Genomic DNA, 19,382 nt, shown 5'->3' with positions numbered 1-19,382 from the left:
CTCCTGTTGTTTTGTCTGTTGGTATACCTCAGGACTCTGTTCTGGGACCTCTCTCACTACATACTATCACTAGTTGACCTTATCAACTATTTTGGCCCTTGATATCATCTCTATGCAGATGATACACACACCTATCCACCCTACCGTCACTCCTGCAATTTAGTTCCTAGTTTCGGGTCGCCTCCTGGCTATATCCTCCATGGATGACACTCTTCTGCCTTAAACCTAATGTCTAAAACTGAGCTCCTCATATTTCCCCCTAAATCTGGCCTAATATCACCTTTCTCCATCGCAGTAAACAGTACTACCATCATCCTGTCATGAAAGCACATTGCCTAGGAGTAACATTTGACTCTTCCCTTTCCATCTTCATTCACAACACTGGCTAAAGTTTGTCGATTCTTTCTCTGTAATATTTCCAAGATTTGCCCTTTTCTCTGTCAATCTACTGCTAAAACGCCAATGCATGCCCTTATCGTATGGGTTAACATACTGCTAACAGGGCTCCCTGCTTCACAACTTCTCATTTGCAATCTATCCAAAACTCTGCTGCTTGAATAATTTCCCTTTCTCCCACAACAGTATCTGCTCATCTCCTCCTCCTCCTTAAATCCCTCTCCTTGCTTCCCATCAAGTTTCAGATCACCTACAAAGTTCTCCTCCTTACCTTTTTGTTAAGGTTCTCTATTAGTGGTGTACCGAGTACCCGGCGTTACCCAACACATTTCCAGCTACCCGGACATTACTCGAAACCGGCCACTGAGAAGTGGACTTGGCCGGGTAATACCCGGCGTCGGGTAATGTCAGGGCAGCTGGAAATAATCTTTTATACTTACCTTTCCTAAGACATCTAGGATCAGCAGCAGCAGTCCTCTGATGTTGGCAGCATCAGAGGTGTCTTCACCTGGCGGGGGGAGCTGCAGGAATCACTTCCACAGCACCGAAGCAGGTAAGCTGTGTCTGTGAGCCTGCAGCTCCCCCGCCGGCTGAAGACACCACAGATGCTGCCACCGTCACAGGACTGCTGCTGATCCTAGATGTCACCGCCACCCGGAAGGTAAGTGCCAAACCGTGTACCCGACCGGGTAGAACCTTTCATTTTGGCCGGGTACCCGTTACCCATTTTTTTATAGTTGAGGACCCAGTCCAACACTATTCTCTATTCATCTGCTCCTTCCTACATATCATCTTTGGTCTCGTTATGCCCTTCCTCGTCTCCTAAGCTCTACTAATAACTGTCTCCATTATACTTCTTACACCTCTACTGCGCACTCGCTCTCTTGCCTGAAACCCTTTCCCATCAATTTACCTGTGAAACTCACACACACTCAGTATATGCCAACATACCCTCTTCCACCCACATTTAAGATCAACCTTAAAATTCACAACTTAAATGAAGCATTTCAATAGCTTTTACTCGTTGCTACTGTCACTCATTCAGTCACTAACTATTGTTCCCAAGAAGTGCTTTATACTACAAGTACCCACCATTAAGGACAAGCATTGTCATCTACTGCACTTGTTCCCCCACCTGTTGTCTCTCTGTAAGTCTCCTTACATTTCTCTTAGATTGTAAACTACCCAGGACAGGGATTTACTTTCCTATTGTCTGTTTTTGTTTGTTGAACTTATTGTATAATAATTTCCTGTACTTTTTGGTCTCTCTTGTAAAGCGCTGAGTACACAATGGGTGGTATATAAATAGAGATATTTGCAGAGTCTAGAGACAAGGCACACGTGTATAGGTAGCTACAGTTTATCCGGGACCGTATGCATCCTTGAAGTGCCTGTCCCAGTTATTTTCTATTGATTGCAATGTAGGAGTGTCTGTCCTGTCTTATTTTTTTTATTATTATTATTATTATTATTATTATATATACAAAGATATATACAAAGATTGTTTCCTGTCGTTAGCATGACATTGTGTGACACAGTGTGATGTCATTGATTCAGTAGATTGTGTGCAGACCGGGACTGCAGTACAGTTTCACTGACATGAATAACTTGTGTGGTAGAAGCTCTAGAAGGAGCACAGCTGTGGGAGGGAGGTGGATTTGCTTTGTATCACATGGTTTGGAGCAAGATTCATTGTATGTATCGTCAATAATAATTATAATAATAATAATGCAATGCTTAACTTTTTTATTTCAAGAGGAAAGACTGCAGAACAGAAGTGAATATTGAAGCCATGTGTTCATTTTCTTGCAAAATAGAAAATTGAAGGACAGTTGAAGAGGAGGAAAATGACTACACAGAGACAGATAAGCAATGTGTATATTTCTCATTTAGTATTTGTCGTTTTATTGACTCCAAAAAATCCGGCTGCTAAGGGTTTCGCATTGGACATATTCACCTCTACTCCACCCCTTCCTGTGATCTGTACCATGCAGATTTTTGTTGATTCAATACATCATGAATAGAGTGTGGCTACAGTATGAAGTACTGACCCAAGGACCACATCTACTACCATTCATAACAAGAACATGTGCAGTAGCGCACTGCTGCAGTTCTATGTTATTGCTATGAAAGGTTGAGGTGGTGCAATCATATGAATCTTGAGTGGGAGGGATCCTGTTTGCATCATTTAATTTGATCTAGGCCAGTAGAGTATATAACTCTCAGTACAGGTTACATATGGCATCAGTATTAGTGATTTAAAGAACAGAAAAACAGGAGTGGAGAACAAAACCAAGTAATGTTGAAGTTACTACTTTTTACTATTTACTTGGTCAGTCTGTACTGTCTACTCCCCACACAGCTGCTAAGGGTTTCCATTTGAGATACATTCACCTTCTACTCTGCACTACTGTGCTACCCTCTATTCAGAGATGAGTTCAAGTCATGTTTACCACTCTAAATCGCTCTGCAGTCATTGATTCAGCACATCATGGGTAGAGCATGGCTATAGATACAGCAAGCTTTATTTTACCCTAATATTGCATTAAAAAATAGAATATCACTCAGTTTCCTACAGATTTACTGATGCTGATAATGCAGAATCTCACCCTCCCATCATAATACACCAGAGGAAGAAATAATCCTTGCTATATATGTACATTGTGTGACATATTGCCTCCATGACCATTGATGGCAAATACATATTCTGTATAGAGCAGCTGTGTTATGATGTAGTTGTTATTGATCATCATTGAGATATAATCACAAGAATCTTATGCAAAGGGAAACTGTCATTAGCATAGTGGGATTTCAGCCCCCAAACTTCTGTAATATTAATGCAATGTCTTACTTTTATTGCAGTGAACACCGAAGAGACGGATCTACTACAACACTGCACAGGACAAGAGTATACACTACAAGCAGCAAAATGATCATGCAGTTGACAATATGTTGTTCTGGTAATGTGCACAATTATTATGTATGGGCTCCACACCACAGTGCTGGACATATTTTGTTAACTTCAACACTACCCCTACCATGGAGATGTCTTCCTGTGATTGGTGTTACTGATTCAGTACATCATATGCACAGTGTGGCTATTATATGATGGATTGATTTAATGAACCCACCAAACACTGATGACATCTGTATCATCTTCTGTAAAGTGCATCTACAGCAGGATATTATCAGCATTTGGGGTGATATAATCAGAGGCATCTATGTGCTTTTGTGCTGGGTAAAGTCCTCCAGCTGAACCGCCCCCCGCCCCCCACGCCCCTACACCTCCTGCACACAGGCAAACTTACTTACACACACAGCACACTTACTTATGCACACTGACACTTGGCATACCTACACACACACACCCCACAGCCACTGGCATGCATGCAGAGTCCTGGGCATGCAGGATGGGCATGCAGAGTACAGAATATCTCCACCTTGCTCTGGCCCGTACTCTTGGCCTACCCCCAGCATCTGTCACCCACAACCTCTGTTCCCTCCCTGTAAATTGCTGCACTAACACACCTTGGTCAGCGCTGCAACCGATCACAGCACCGGATCATGTCACTGTGATAGGAAGCAGTGCTAATTGACCGGTCAATCAATGCCACGTGGCAACATACGCACCAAAAGAGATTTCCATGCCCCCTGACAGGCTACTCCCTGGGCAGTGACCCTGCTCATCTTCCACCTCTGATCACAATATTCTCTCTTGGAGAGTGTAGCAAATTGGAGTTGGGGGAATTTCACCTCTGCAGTACATGTAGAGTCCTGTATGCAGAGTACAGAAAGTCTCCACCTTAGTCTGGCCCGTACTCTTGGCCTACCCACAGCATCTGTCACCCACAAATAATACATACACTAATACTCCCCACAATACACACTTTAATACCTCCTCAATAATAATCTCCCCAATAATATTATAGTCTTAAACACAATATACATAATACCCCCTAACACAAGATACCCAATCTAACACTCTCCTCTGCACCTCAACATAATATACACACTATAATACCCTACACACAATATAATACTCCCACACACACACAATATACACACTATCCTCCTACCGCCATAAAACACAACCAATAATACACACACACTTTGTGGATGTTGGGACCAGCTCCTTGCATGCACCAGTGAAAGAGAGAGGCCTGCCATCCGTGCCTCCCTCCGTTTCCCATCTTCTCCCTGTCTCTCTCCCTCCCTTTCTTTGCATCTCCCTGCATCTTTGCGTATACCCAGTCAGTGACGGCTCCGGTCACGTGATGCCTTAATATGGGCTTATCCATATATCTGTTGCAGAGATGGAGAGAGACCTGGAGATTTTACATTTCCTTATAATTCATATTGGTACTTAGTACGGGCACTTATTGTTTTATCAGTACTGGGTACCTGACCGTACTGGCCTACGAGTGAGAAGGCAATATTGGCATCACACAGTTACTGTTGAATATGTCATTCAATCCATTTTGAAAATAGTAATGCAATGTGGTTTTGTTTTGTTTGCTTTTTGCAGTAATGAAGAATGAAAAAGTTATATTAAAATTAAATTGGAGGGGAACTGGATTCAGCATTTCTTCATGAACTCTGCACTTGTGAGCATTGACCTTCTTGAGTGCCCTGACAGGTACACGCAACTTTAAGACTATAATCTTCATCAACTGCTGTGCAAGCTTTCGTGCTATACCTCCCCCTCCGGTTTTGATTTATACATTTGCTCTCTCAATTCATGTCCTCTAATATCTGGAGGCTCTCTCCTAGCATTTCTCTCTACCACAGCACGTCATCCCAATGTAACCTCTCTCTTGTTCTTTCTGTTTACTGTTTCCTCACTCCTCTGTAAAACTTTTCTAATTTCTCTAACTTCCACACTCCTGCTTTTATCCACATGTTCTATACACTTTCCTTCCCCTACCTTTGCATGTGTCTACACAAAGCACCATTTGTACAGACCTCTATTGCAGCTATTTCTGCACTGCTCAATGAAATGCACTCCTGCACATCCTATTCTCTTCCACCTTCCCTCATTCTCTACGCCCCCCTCTCAAAGCCCCCTCTCTCTATGTCTCCTCTCTCTACGCCTATCTGTCTCATTCTCTTGACGCCCTTCTCTCTCTACATATCCCTATCTCTGTCTCTCTCTACACCTATCTCTGTGTCTCCTTCTTTGCTCGCTGATGTTGGGGGATATCTCTTATAATCTTGGACCGGCTCATATACACATCAGGCCTCCCTACTAAGAGTGTTAACCTATCTAATGTAATCCACATTCCTTTCCTTACTTTTCTCTTCCCTTCTCCTGTGCCCTCTGGAATGTCCACTCTTACTAACAAGGCTCTAGTTGTACATAACCTCTTCTGCTCTCATCAGTCACAATCAGTCATTCCCCTCACCGCATCTTACCTGTCCCACTGATTTGCCTCTGCTTAATTAAACTCTCCTCTGACATCTACTCTAACCTCTCTTCTCTCTTCTCTCTCTTTCTTTCTGCTTAAACTAACAATCTTATTAACTCTTACAATGCTATCCTCCTATCTATATGCCCCCTATAGGCTCTGACACACTCATCCCTCTAACCCACACCTTTGGCTAAATTCCCAAACACACTCATCACACTTCCACTCGCTGTTCTTAATACCTACGGAGGAAATCTCACACTTTGTTTGATTTTTCTACAGTAAAAATGTCTCCTGTCCTGTATAAAGCTGCTCTCTAGGGCTAAATACACTACTTTTTTCCACACTCATCAACACTCAAATTTAATTTACGCTGTTTTTTTTCTCTGTATTTGACTCCCTCCACTGACCTTCTCCTCCCACTTGCCATCCTTCCTTCACTTCTCCTCAAGCATTTGACTACTTCAGAGGCAAGGTGGATGCCACCCAAAAGGAGATTCCTTCTGTCCCTTCCCCCTTCTCTCCTTCTACCCAAATCTCCTTCTGCACTTGACTCCTTTTCTTCTCTTACAGAGCTGGAAGCTAATCATCTTCTATTCTCCCTCTACCACATGCCCTCTAGATCGTATCCCCTCACACCTTACTGCATCTCTTAGTCCCCACTCTCACCCACATCTTCAATTTCTCCCTATTCTCTGGATTTTTGCCCTCTTACTTTAAGCCTGTAGCGGTCACCCTTTTGTCAGAAACAAACTACACCCTATGTGCCTTACTAACTACCGCTCTGTATCCCTCATGCTGTTTGCCTTCTAATTGCTAGTGTCAACATTCTTAAATCACATGCCCTCCTGGATCCTTTACAACCTGCCTTTCGTACAGCACGTTCTACAGACTGTGCTTAAAGCTAATTCCCAAGGTTTTTCCCTACTAATCCTACTTGATCTATCGGCTGCGTTTGATGCTCTCAATCACTCTCCTCCTTCATATTCTAAACTCTCTCTTGGTATCAGTAACAAAGTTCTATCCTGGTTTTCATCATAACTTTCCTGTCACACATTCTCCATCTCTGTTGCTAACATGTCTTCGTCTTCTATTGATCTGTCTGTGGGTATACATCAGGGCTCTGTTCTGAGATCTCTCTTTCTCTCTACATACTATCATTTGGTGACTTCATCAATGCTTTTGGCCTTAGATATAATCTCTATGCGGATGATACACACACAAATCTATCCACCCCTGTTCTCACTCCTGCAATCCAGTCCCTACTCTTGGGTTGTCTCCTGGCTATATGCTCATGGATGGCACTCCACTGCCTTAAACTTAATGTCTAACACTGGGCTCATATTATCCCCTTTCTCCATCACAGTAAACAGTACTACCATCTATCTTGTCATCAAACATGTTGCATAGGAGTAACATTTGGCTCTTCAATTCCATCTCCATTCACATGCACGGCTATGGGTAAAATGTGTTGCCTCTTTCTCTGTAATATTGCCAAGATCTTCCCTTTCCCCTCTCAACCTACTGCTAAAACTCCAATGTATACTGTTATCCTATAGGTTATTTTAACATACTACTAACAGGCCTCCATGCTTCACAACTTTCTCCTATGCAAAACTCTGCTGCTTGAATTATCTCACTTTCTCCCACAACAGTCTCTGCTCATCTCCTTAAATCCCTGTCCTGGCATCCCATCAAGTTTTTGTATCACCTACAAAGTTCTCCTCCTTACCTTTTTGTTAAGGCTCTCCATTAATCTGCTCCTTCTTGCATATCATCTTTGATCTCTCGTTATGCCCTTGCTTGTCTCTTGCACTATAACCATAACTGTCTCCTGTAAACTTCTTTCACCTCTACTGTTCTCTCACTTGCCTGAAACCATTTTCCATCACTGCACCGTACATGTGAAACTTCCTCACACTCAGTATATGCCAACATAACCTCTTCCACCCACATGTAAGACCAATCTTAAAATTCACGACTTAAATCAAGCATTTAAAAAACTTTGACTCGTGGCTACTGTCCCACACCCACAGTCACTGCTAACAACTATTGTTCCCAAGATGTGCTTTCTACTAATTGTACCCACCATTAAGGACAAGCATTGTCATCTACTGCACTTCTTCCCCCAACTGCTGCCTCTCTTTAAGTCTTCTAACATTTCTATTAGATTGTAAAGTTCCCAGGGCAAGGATTTACTTTCCTATAATCTGTTTTTATTTGTCGCACTTATTTTTTAATTATTTTTCCCCTCTCCCCTAATGATATACATATAGGTTTTCCTGTCATTTGCATGACAGAGTTATTATGGTTAACTATTGCATCATGTAGACTGCCTTTTCAGTGTGATGTAATTGATTCAGTACTTTGTGTGCAGACTGTGACTGCAGTACAGTTTCACGAACATTAATGACTTGTGTGGTAGAAGCTCTAGAAGGAACACAGCTATGGGAGGGAGGTGGATTTACTTTGGATCACATGGTTTGGCGCAAGGTTCATTGTATGTATGATCATAACCATGCAATGCTTAACTTTTATTTCAGGAGGGAAGAACAGTGAATATTGAAGCCATGTGTTTCTTTTCTGTCAGAAGAGAAATTTTGAAAGACAGTTGAAGAGGAGGAAAATGACTACACAGAGACAGATAAGCAATGTGTATATTTCTCATTTAGTATTTGTCGTTTTGTTGACTCCACACAATCCAGCTGCTAAGGGTTTCGCATTGGACATATTCCCCTCTACTCTACCCTTCCTGTGATCTGTACCATGCAGGTTTTTGTTGATTCAATACATCATGAGTAGAGTGTGGCTGCTGTATGAAGTATTGACCCAAGGACCACATCTACTACCATTCATAACAAGAACATGTGCAGTAGCGCACTGCTGTAGTTCTATGTGTTTTATTAAAGGTTGAAGTGGTGCAATCATATGAATCTGGAGTGGGATGAATCCTGTTTGCATCATATGGTTTCATCTAGGCCAGTAGAGTATATCTCTCAGTACAGGTTACACATGGCATCAGTAGTAGTGATTTAAAGAACAGAAAAAACAAGAGAAACTTCAATGTTGATAACAAAGCCAAGTAATGTTGAAGATACTCCTTTAACTATTTATTTGATCAGTCTGTACTGTCTACTCCCCACACAGCTACTAAGTCTTCCATTTGAGATACATTCACCTCCTACTCTGCACTGCTGTTCTGTCCTCTATTCAGAGATGAGTTCCAGTCATGTTTACCACTCTGAATCACTCTGCAGTCATTGATTCAGCACATCATGGGTAGAGCATGGCTACAGATACAGTAAGCTTTATTTTACCGGCTGATCATCCATAATATTGCATTAAAACATAGAATATTACTCAGTTTCCAAAAGATTCAGTGATGCTAATAATGCAGAATCTTACAACACATCCCATCATAATGCACCAGAGGAAGAAATAATCCTTGCTACACTACCGACACGTTTTATTGAAGCACGGCTAGCACCGCAAGCCGGGGGATGCCCCGGCGTGCTAGCCGCACTCCCTCAGCGTGCCGCGCATCACCGATGCACGGTCACGCGTCATCGGGTGCCTGCGCCCCCTGCACGCGCGTCCAGGGCTCCCCGAGGGAGCACTGGTGTCCCGCGATGTGGGGGACAGCGGCAGGGGGTTCCGGGGGACCCGACGGACCCGGCAGCGGAAGGGAGAAAGCCCCGATCGGAGGGCGCTCCTCCGCTGCTTCGGCGTGCGCCCGGCACCCTCCGGCGCGCGCCAGGTTACTGCTGCGGCGAAGAACGGGCAAATGCTCGAATAAACTCGGCCGCAGCAGTATATCTGTACATTGTGTGACGTTTGGCCTCCATGACCATTGATAGCAAATACATATTTTGTATTGAGCGGCTGTGTTATGATGTAGTTGTTATTGATCATCATTGAGATATAATCACAAGAATCTTATGCAAAGGGAAAATGTCTGCAGCATAGTGGGATTTCAGCTCCCAAACTTCTGTAATATTAATGCAATGTCTTACTTTTATTGCAGTGAACACTGAAGAGACGGATCTACGACAACACTGCACAGGACAAGAGCAAACACTACAAGCAGCAAAATGATCTTGCAGTTGCAAGTATGTTCTGTAATGTGCACAATTATTATTTATGGGCTACACACCACAGTGCTGGACATATTCTGTTAACTTCTACCCCTACCATGGAGATGTCTTCCTGTGATTGATTCAGTACATCATATGCACAGTGTGGCTATGATATGATGGATGGATTTAATGAACCCACCACCCACTGACATCTGCATCATCTTCTGTAAAGTGCAGCAGGATATTATCAGCATTTGGGGTGGTATAATCTGGGGCATCTATGTGCTTTTGTGCCTGGATAAGTTCCTCCAGCTGAACCACCCCCCTATACCTGCCACACAGGCATACTTACAGAGCACACTTACTTATGCACACTGACACTTGGAATACACACACACACACACACACACACACAGAGACACTGTCATGCATGCAGTGTCCTGTATGCAGAGTACAGAAAGTCTCCACCTTACTCTGGCCCGTACTCATGGCCTATCCCCAGCATCTGTCATCCACAACCTCTGTTCCCTCCCTGTAAAGTGCTGCACTAACACACCTGGGTCAGCGCTGCAGCTGATCACAGTGCCGGATCATGATGTCAATGGGATAGGCAGCAGAGCTGATTGACAAGTCAATCAATGCAGCTCCGCAATATATGCACCAAAAGAGATTTCTGTACCCCCTGTCAGGCTACTCCCTGGGCAGCGACCCTTCTCACCCCTCTCATTCCACCTCTGATCACAATAATCTCTCTTGGAGTGTGTAGCAAATTGGAGTTGGGGGAATCTCACCTCTGTAGTGCATGGTCACAATCTGGGCACTGTACCCAAATATTGGGCAATGTGGCACGTCTTACAGTAGAGAATAGAATAAGTAACTATATTCTTTACTTGTGTATTAAGGAACTTATTTGCAATAAAAATTCAGTCCACCTGGGACCAAGACTTTCTGGTTTTCTGAACAAAGTGGAATTGTTTTCCTATAATTTTATATTCTCTGAAATGTAACATCACAATAAAGTACTCCTATTTTTTTCCTTTGTGCTTTTTTATGGACTATTCCTTTATGTATTTCACTTAATGGGACTAATTACCTTACGATTAGATTTCACTTGTATTTTCTTGGGTTACTCTTTGGAATTTCTCTCTGTGTTCATTTATACTATCTTATTTAGAGCAGTCTTTGCCATTGGACCCCATTTCTTGCCAGAGAGATCTGTAACACAGAGTATTGAAGAGAGTACAGAACAGTGGTGAAGTAGATTTTTATGCTTCTAGGCAGCCTCCCTTCTCACCATGTATTCTGCCCCCGACGGTCTCTTGCACTGCTCCCTCCTACACCCACTCTCCTCACTCTTCCCTCCCCTCCCCGCTATCACTCAATGACCCCCTCTCATTCAATCCTGCTCCCTTACTCCCCCCTCACTCATTCTTCCTTCTGCACACACAATCCTCCCGAATATCACTCCCAAACAACACACACACTAATTCTCCCCACAATACACACTATAATACCTCCTTGTGACGATAGCTTCCACAGGCTTATTAATATTACACAAAAATAATTGGGTTTGAACTGAACGAGGCTTAAGATATAATAAATTGTATTTATTCCTTAGAATATAGGTGAACACAACAGATAATACAGTAACGAACAAGAAGTACACTTACTTAAGGGTTGGGGAATGAGAAGTATGATGTAGCATTTCTTTCAGCAGTGAGGAAATCATTCAGGTGATATCAGGTAACCATATCAGCAAACGAAGACAAAGGATATATGGGTGGACAGCAGTTTATAAACCATTCTCCTTCTATTCTTAACCTTAAGCACAGGGGATTGGTTTACAATTACCTCCAGCCACTCACTAACGTGGGAAAGCATTCTGACCCATGCCCCCCTGCTAGTTGGCACATGCGCAGTAGAACTCTGGGGGTCTCATTTCTGAAGCCCCACATTTACGTCAGGAATGCCAGACAGTCTACCATTTGGAGTTCTGGCAGGAAAACCTTTGTTGAAAGGTGTTAACTGGAACACTTAAGACCTGCCCTGGTTTGGGCTTCGGATAAACAGTGAGGGTGATAAAACTCTTTGAACAGCACTTAAATCCTAGACATAGCGGCGTCCCCAGGGCCATCTGCTACCTTATGGCCCAAAAGAATCTCTTCTGGGTCTTTGTCCATACCTTAAGATACACTATTAAGCATAAAACATAAACGTATTAAAATATCCGGTTCCGTTAGGTTTAGCAGGTCCAAACTTCCCAGTTCGCATTGCCAGAACTGGGACACCATATGGTCCAAAAAGCGACTTGCTACGACCTAAGAAACCGGAGTTACACCAATGCACATTAAATCATTTTAATACAAAAATCTCCATTGAAAAAGAAATCTCAGCTTTTCACTAAATCCCCATTGAAAACAACGGGCAGCTCCGCCATAGACTTTCAATGGTAAATCGCCGCCATTGAAGTCAATGGGGGTTTTCTGCCATTGAAGTTTATGGGAAAAGTCCCGAACTTCAAGGGGGTCCATACTCCGTCGGGTTGGTCCAAGCGGGTCAAGGATGGTTCTGCAGCGATGCCGGAGCAGTGGCTACAGATACCCCAAACCCTGATCTGCTGAACCCTCCGGAACCGGAGATATGGATTCCTAAAATTCAGCATTTCTCACTTAGTCATTTTTCTGAGCCGTTTCTGCCGCCGCCGGCAAAGCCTATGGCGCGACCCGCTCTATCTGGTTCGACCCTTATCGGGGGTCCAGGATTCGGGGACCCGGTGGTGGTCGAGTGGGGGGACGCTTAGGAACTAGGGGCAAAAAGAATTTTATCCCTAGGTGCCCTAAAACAGTTTATTTCCCCGCTAATTGACGTTGAACTTGACCCAGTGATTTTAGCTCTTTTGAAGGACATTGTATCCGCTTTGCGGTTTGCGGTCTGGACGGCAGCCAACTAGGTTACCTCGAGGCATCTCCATTGAAGTCAATGAGCCCATTGACTTTCAATGGGAAACCGCCGCTCTCCCTCTCGGACGCCACCTGCTGGTCACTACAGGAAACAGGATGAAAACAGCACAAATTCCTATTGAAATGCATTGAGCCCTAATGGCGGCCAATGGGGACCTGCAAAATGGTGCCCGAAAAGGCGGGAAACTTACACAAAGAGCTATAATCATTAAAGAATTATTAACCCTTGTGCTCCCGGATGGATTCTAGTGTGTGTGTGATGCAAACACTGAGTAACCAGACATTACAATGGAACAGGGGAAAATACATTTACATGTCATAACAAGGGTTACATCACATTTCTGGACCTCAGCCCAGTTAACCCCTTGTCTCCCTGGTGCGGTCAGGGGTGGCCAAATGGGGTGCAACCCCTTTAATACCGGGCCACCCCCTCTCTCCCTCTACACCTCCCCTTCTTAATGCGTGTCCTGTGGCCCACTGGCCCTGACGGGGAGTGGGGCACTGCTGGCACCATTAATGAATTCAGTCTCAGAGGGATAGTCCTGGCGTGAAAGTCCATCAGCATTGCTGTTTTCACTACCCTTTTTGTGCTGAATGGTGAATTCAAATTCTTGCAAAGCCAAGCTCCATCTCAGCAGTTTGGCATTTTCCCCTGATACCCTCTGTAGCCAGCTCAGGGGATTGTGGTCGGTAATGACCGTGAAAGCCCTCCCATAGACATAGGGCTGGAGCTTTTTGAGTGCCCACACAATGGCCAAGCACTCCTTTTCAATGGTGGCATATGCCACCTCCCTGGGGAGCAATTTGCGACTGAGATACACCACAGGGTGCTCTTTGCCGTCGTCCCCCACCTGGCTCAACACAGCCCCCACACCAAAGTCTGAGGCATCAGTCTGAATAAGAAAATGCTTGGTATAATCTGGGGCAGCCAGGATGGGGGCCTCAGCAAGCGCAGCTTTCAGTGCCTGGAAAGCAGTTTCACAGCAGGAGACCAGGTAATAAGCACAGGCAGTTGCTTCTTAGTCAGATCAGTCAGGGGTTTGGCCACGGCGCTGTACTGTGGGACAAATTTCCTGTAGTACCCTGCGGTGCCCAAAAAGGCCATGACCTGTTTCTTGGTTTTTGGAACAGGCCACTGAACTATGGCTTCTACCTTGGCTGGCTCTGGCTTGAAATGCCCTCCACCCACCCTGTGCCCTAAGTACAGGACTTCTGCCATACCTACCATACACTTAGTGGGTTTTAAGGTAAGCCCAGCCTCCCTGATTCTATCCAGCACCGCAGCTACATGTCCTATGTGGGATTCCCAGGAATTACTAAAGACAGCAATGTCATCTAAGTAAGCCCTGGCATAGCTCTGCATCCCTTCCAGTAACCTATTGACCAGGCGTTGGAAGGTAGCCGGGGCATTCTTCATCCCAAATGGCATCACCAAAAACTCATAGAGGCCACTTGGAGTGAAGAATGCTGACTTCTCCCTAGCCTCCAGGGTCAGGGGAATCTGCCAGTAGCCTTTGCTCAGATCCATGGTGGTCAGATACTTTGCCCCCGCGAGTTCATCTAGTAACTCATCCATGCGGGGCATGGGGTAAGCATCTGACACCGTCCCAGCGTTGAGCAACCGGTAGTCCACACAAAACCGGGTGGTTTTGTCCTTCTTAGGCACTAGGACTACTGGACTTGCCCAAGGGCTCTGGGACGGAGTAATTACCCCTAGGGTCAGCATCTCCTCAATCTCTCTCTCCATACTTGTCTTGACCTCTGCTGACACTCTATAAGCGTGCTTATGCAGAGGCTGCAGGTCCCCTGTGTGTACTGGGTGTTTCGTGAGATGTGTGGTCCCTGGCATGTCAGTGAAGAGGGCGCTATACTGAGCTAGCATGTCCCTGGCTTCTCCCTTCTGCCTAGCACTCAACTGTGCCCCGATCTCTACCTGCTCAACAGTGTTTCCTTGCTTTGCCTCCCCTAGGAGATCAGGCAGAGCATTGCTCGCCGGATCCTCCAGCAGTGGGCTACAAATGGCCATTACTGCTCCCATACTCGGTGCTCTGTATTCCTTTAACATATTAATGTGATATGTCTTGTGCCTCTCAGGCGCTACCTGTACAACATAGTTGCACTCATTCACCTTTCGGATAACCGGGTACGGTCCCGACCAGGCAGCCATCAGCTTGTTCTCCCGAGTGGGTTTGAGAACAAGCACCTGCTGTCCTGGGATGAATTCTCTGCTACGGCCTGCTGGTCATACCATTGCTTCTGCTTGGTCTGAGCAGCCCTGAGGTGGTCCTGGGCCACCCCCATAAGCATCTCTAACCGGTCTCTGAGATCTACTACATACTGGATCACTGAAGCATCAGTAGCAGTAGTCTCCCCCTCCCATCCCTCACGGAAGAGGTCCAGAGGTCCACGTACCCTGTGGCCATATAGTAGCTCGAAGGGGGAGAAGCCTGTAGATTCTTGCGGTACCTCTCGGTATGCAAACAGCAAGTGCTGCAGGTGAATCTCCCAGTCTTTCCCCTCCGCCTCTATAAAGGTCCGAAGCATCTGCTTCAGGGTACCATTAAACCTCTCACATAATCCGTTTGTTTGGGGATGGTAAGGGGTAGTGCGCTGGTGCTGTACACCGCAGGCATCCCAGAGACAATGTAACAGTTCACTCATGAACTGCGACCCCTGATCAGTTAGGATCTCACTAGGGAAACCTACCCTAGCAAAAATGTTCAGCAAAGCTGCTGCCACTGTCTTGGCACTTATGGTGCCCAGCGCTACCGCCTCAGGGTACCGGGTGGCAAAATCCACCACCGTGAGGATGTAGCACTTCCCTGACCTGCTAGGAATCATGAGGGGTCCTATCAGGTCCATCGCTACCTTCTGGAAGGGTTCCCCTATTATCGGTAGGGGTCTCAGGGGTGCCTTCACACGGTCGCCCGCCTTACCTACTCGCTGGCAGGCATCACAGGAGCGGCAGAAATCAGCCGCATCCCTGGATGCCCCCGGCCAGAAATAACGCTGCAATAACCGGGCTCGCGTTCTGGTGACCCCCTGATGTCCCGCTAACGGAATAGAGTGAGCTACCCGTAACAATTGCTGTCGGTACCCCTGGGGTACTACTAGCTGTCGCTTACCGGTCAATCCCTTCTCTATTCTCGGGTTCCCTTCTTCTCTGTATAGGAGTCCCTTATGCCATAGGCAGCGCTCAGTGCCCTCCCCTGCCTGAGATTCGGACGCCCGAAGTCTCACGCCGGCCAGGGTAGGGTCTGCCTTCACTGCCTCCCTAAACTGGGCTCCTAAATCTGCCCCCCCCCCAGTCATGTCATTGTCAGGGGAAGGGGACACGGTAAGGGGGAACAGTAAGTCAGCCTGTGGTTGCAACTGATCCTGGCTTACCTCCCTGGGCTCCTCTGTGCCCTCCGCTAACATTGGTCCCAAAGGCTGGGGGACTGGGGTGGCCACCTCCGACATTGCCGCGGTCTGGCTCCGGGTAACCGCCGCCACTGCAGCGGGCTGGGGCACACGGTCGTAGGTGCAGGTCATTGGTCCCAGGTCATTGCCCAAAAGAATTTCAGCATCCAAACCTGGTAAAACCCCCACCTCCCGCACACCCTTGCCCACCCCCCAATCCAAAAAAATGCGGGCCACCTGCAGGAAACGTGGCTCTCCGTCAGCCACAGTGATCTGTATCCCAGGGCCTGGGATCAATTCCTCTGGCCGGACCATATCAGGTCGGACCAGGGTCACTGCAGCTCCTGAATCAAGTAAGCCAACTGCTTGCCGGTCACCGACTGTGACCGGGGTGAGATGCTTGCTCCTGCCGTCCGTCTGCTGCAGGTCTGCGCTGTGATGTCCTCCGCTCCTGGCTGTAGGCACTGAAGAAACCGGGGTAGGGGTGACATGGGACGTCTCGCTGGGAGTTGTTTCAATGACCGGTCCTGGTTCTTTGGTGGAAGCCACCCGCACGCGGGCTACCGGCTTTGCAGCTGGGGTGCGTTGCCCTCGATAGGGTCAATTGGAACGCAGGGGTTCCGGGCAATCTGGTCTGATGTGACCAGTGCTGTTGCAATTGTAGCACCGGCGCTCATGCCGGAGCTCTCCCGCCTTCTGTGACCCGCTGCCCGCAGGCGGCTTTTGGGTCCACTGGGGGGTACTCACAGCTTTCTTGGCCGGCGCCGGTGGGGTTACCGCTTTGGCTGGTACCTTGGCGGTCATCTGGGACCGGCTGACCACATAGTCATCTGCCATCCTCGCCGCCTCGGTGTAGGTCTTGGGCTTTTTATCATACACAAAAGCCCTCACCGCCGGCGGGCACTGCTGCATGAGCTGCTCCTGAAAGATGAGGTCCAGCAGGCGTTGGTAAGTCTTGGCCTCAGAGCCCTCCACCCAGTGTAACCCATACAAAGCCATGCGGGTCACATAAGTGACATAGGTCTCCTGAGGGTGCCTCTCCTCCAGCCGGAACTTACCCCGGTAAGCTTCAGGGGTAAAACCATGCTGAAACAGCAAAAGTTCTTTCAGGTGGTCATAGTCATCAGCAAACTCCTCTGTAAGCGCCATCAAAGTCTGTTTAGCCAAGCTGGAGAGTAGCGGGTCCAGGCGTGCAACCCTATGCTGGGGAAGCACCCTGTACCGCCGGCACTGCATTTCAAAGTTCCTTAGAAACATGTCAATCCGATCAGTGCCCTCCACATACTTGGTGAGACTGTGCTTGTCCAGTTGGAGTCCATCTCTGGGGGGTCGGACCGGGGGGCAATAAGCGGGTCTGTTCATTGCCATAGAGATAAACGTTAGGGTTAGGGTTAGGGTTATAGGGGAATACGAAAATTTAGGAATGTGACTCATTTGGGTACTAACCAATCAGAGAAGAGTTAGGGTTGAAAGTTAGGGTTGAAAGTTAGGGTTGAAAGTTAGGGTTGACACTTAGGATTATTTTTCTATTTTTGTTTGGCCCAGGGTTATAGGGGAATACGAAAATTTAGGTATGTGACTCATTTGGGTACTAACCAATCAGAGAAGAGTTAGGGTTGAAAGTTAGGGTTGACACTTAGGATTATTTTTCTATTTTTGTTTGGCCCAGGGTTATAGGGGAATACGAAAATTTAGGTATGTGACTCATTTGGGTACTAACCAATCAGAGAAGAGTTAGGGTTGAAAGTTAGGGTTGAAAGTTAGGGTTGACACTTAGGATTATTTTTCTATTTTTGTTTGGCCCAGGGTTATAGGGGAATACGAAAATTTAGGTATGTGACTCATTTGGGTACTAACCAATCAGAGAAGAGTTAGGGTTGAAAGTTAGGGTTGAAAGTTAGGGTTGAAAGTTAGGGTTGAAAGTTAGGGTTGACACTTAGGATTATTTTTCTATTTTTGTTTGGCCCAGGGTTATAGGGGAATACGAAAATTTAGGTATGTGACTCATTTGGGTACTAACCAATCAGAGAAGAGTTAGGGTTGAAAGTTAGGGTTGAAAGTTAGGGTTGAAAGTTAGGGTTGAAAGTTAGGGTTGACACTTAGGATTATTTTTCTATTTTTGTTTGGCCCAGGGTTATAGGGGAATACGAAAATTTAGGTATGTGACTCATTTGGGTACTAACCAATCAGAGAAGAGTTAGGGTTGAAAGTTAGGGTTGAAAGTTAGGGTTGAAAGTTAGGGTTGAAAGTTAGGGTTGACACTTAGGATTATTTTTCTATTTTTGTTTGGCCCAGGGTTATAGGGGAATACGAAAATTTAGGTATGTGACTCATTTGGGTACTAACCAATCAGAGAAGAGTTAGGGTTGAAAGTTAGGGTTGAAAGTTAGGGTTGAAAGTTAGGGTTGAAAGTTAGGGTTGACACTTAGGATTATTTTTCTATTTTTGTTTGGCCCAGGGTTATAGGGGAATACGAAAATGTAGGTATGTGACTCATTTGGGTACTAACCAATCAGAGAAGAGTTAGGGTTGAAAGTTAGGGTTGAAAGTTAGGGTTGAAAGTTAGGGTTGAAAGTTAGGGTTGAAAGTTAGGATTATTTTTCTATTTTTGTTTGGCCCAGGGTTATAGGGGAATACGAAAATTTAGGTATGTGACTCATTTGGGTACTAACCAATCAGAGAAGAGTTAGGGTTGAAAGTTAGGGTTGAAAGTTAGGGTTGAAAGTTAGGGTTGAAAGTTAGGGTTGAAAGTTAGGATTCTTTTTCTATTTTTGTTTGGCCCAGGGTTATAGGGGAATACGAAAATTTAGGTATGTGACTAATTTGGGTACTAACCAATCAGAGAAGAGTTAGGGTTGAAAGTTAGGGTTGAAAGTTAGGGTTGAAAGTTAGGGTTGACACTTAGGATTATTTTTCTATTTTTGTTTGGCCCAGGGTTATAGGGGAATACGAAAATTTAGGTATGTGACTCATTTGGGTACTAACCAATCAGAGAAGAGTTAGGGTTGAAAGTTAGGGTTGAAAGTTAGGGTTGAAAGTTAGGGTTGAAAGTTAGGGTTGACACTTAGGATTATTTTTCTATTTTTGTTTGGCCCAGGGTTATAGGGGAATACGAAAATTTAGGTATGTGACTCATTTGGGTA

The 19,382-nt window shown here is 45.6% G+C and overlaps 1 long non-coding RNA gene across 1 annotated transcript in view; it reads left to right on the top strand.

Moving 5' to 3' along the window:
• Positions 1–10,777, top strand: part of LOC142474962 (uncharacterized) — a 44,452-nt gene extending 33,675 nt beyond the window's left edge. The window contains exons 21-25 of the long non-coding RNA XR_012790652.1: positions 2,153–2,272; positions 3,259–3,356; positions 4,922–5,032; positions 8,345–8,454; positions 9,826–10,777. This is a non-coding gene — a long non-coding RNA (uncharacterized LOC142474962). The remainder of the gene's footprint in view (positions 1–2,152; positions 2,273–3,258; positions 3,357–4,921; positions 5,033–8,344; positions 8,455–9,825) is intronic.
• The last annotated feature ends 8,605 nt before the right edge of the window (positions 10,778–19,382 follow it).

This window comes from Ascaphus truei, unplaced genomic scaffold (genome assembly GCF_040206685.1).
Source record: "Ascaphus truei isolate aAscTru1 unplaced genomic scaffold, aAscTru1.hap1 HAP1_SCAFFOLD_1021, whole genome shotgun sequence".
Taxonomy (NCBI): domain Eukaryota; kingdom Metazoa; phylum Chordata; class Amphibia; order Anura; family Ascaphidae; genus Ascaphus; species Ascaphus truei.
The sequence above is the reverse complement of the archived record's forward strand: the minus strand, read 5'-3'. Positions and strand labels throughout refer to the sequence as shown.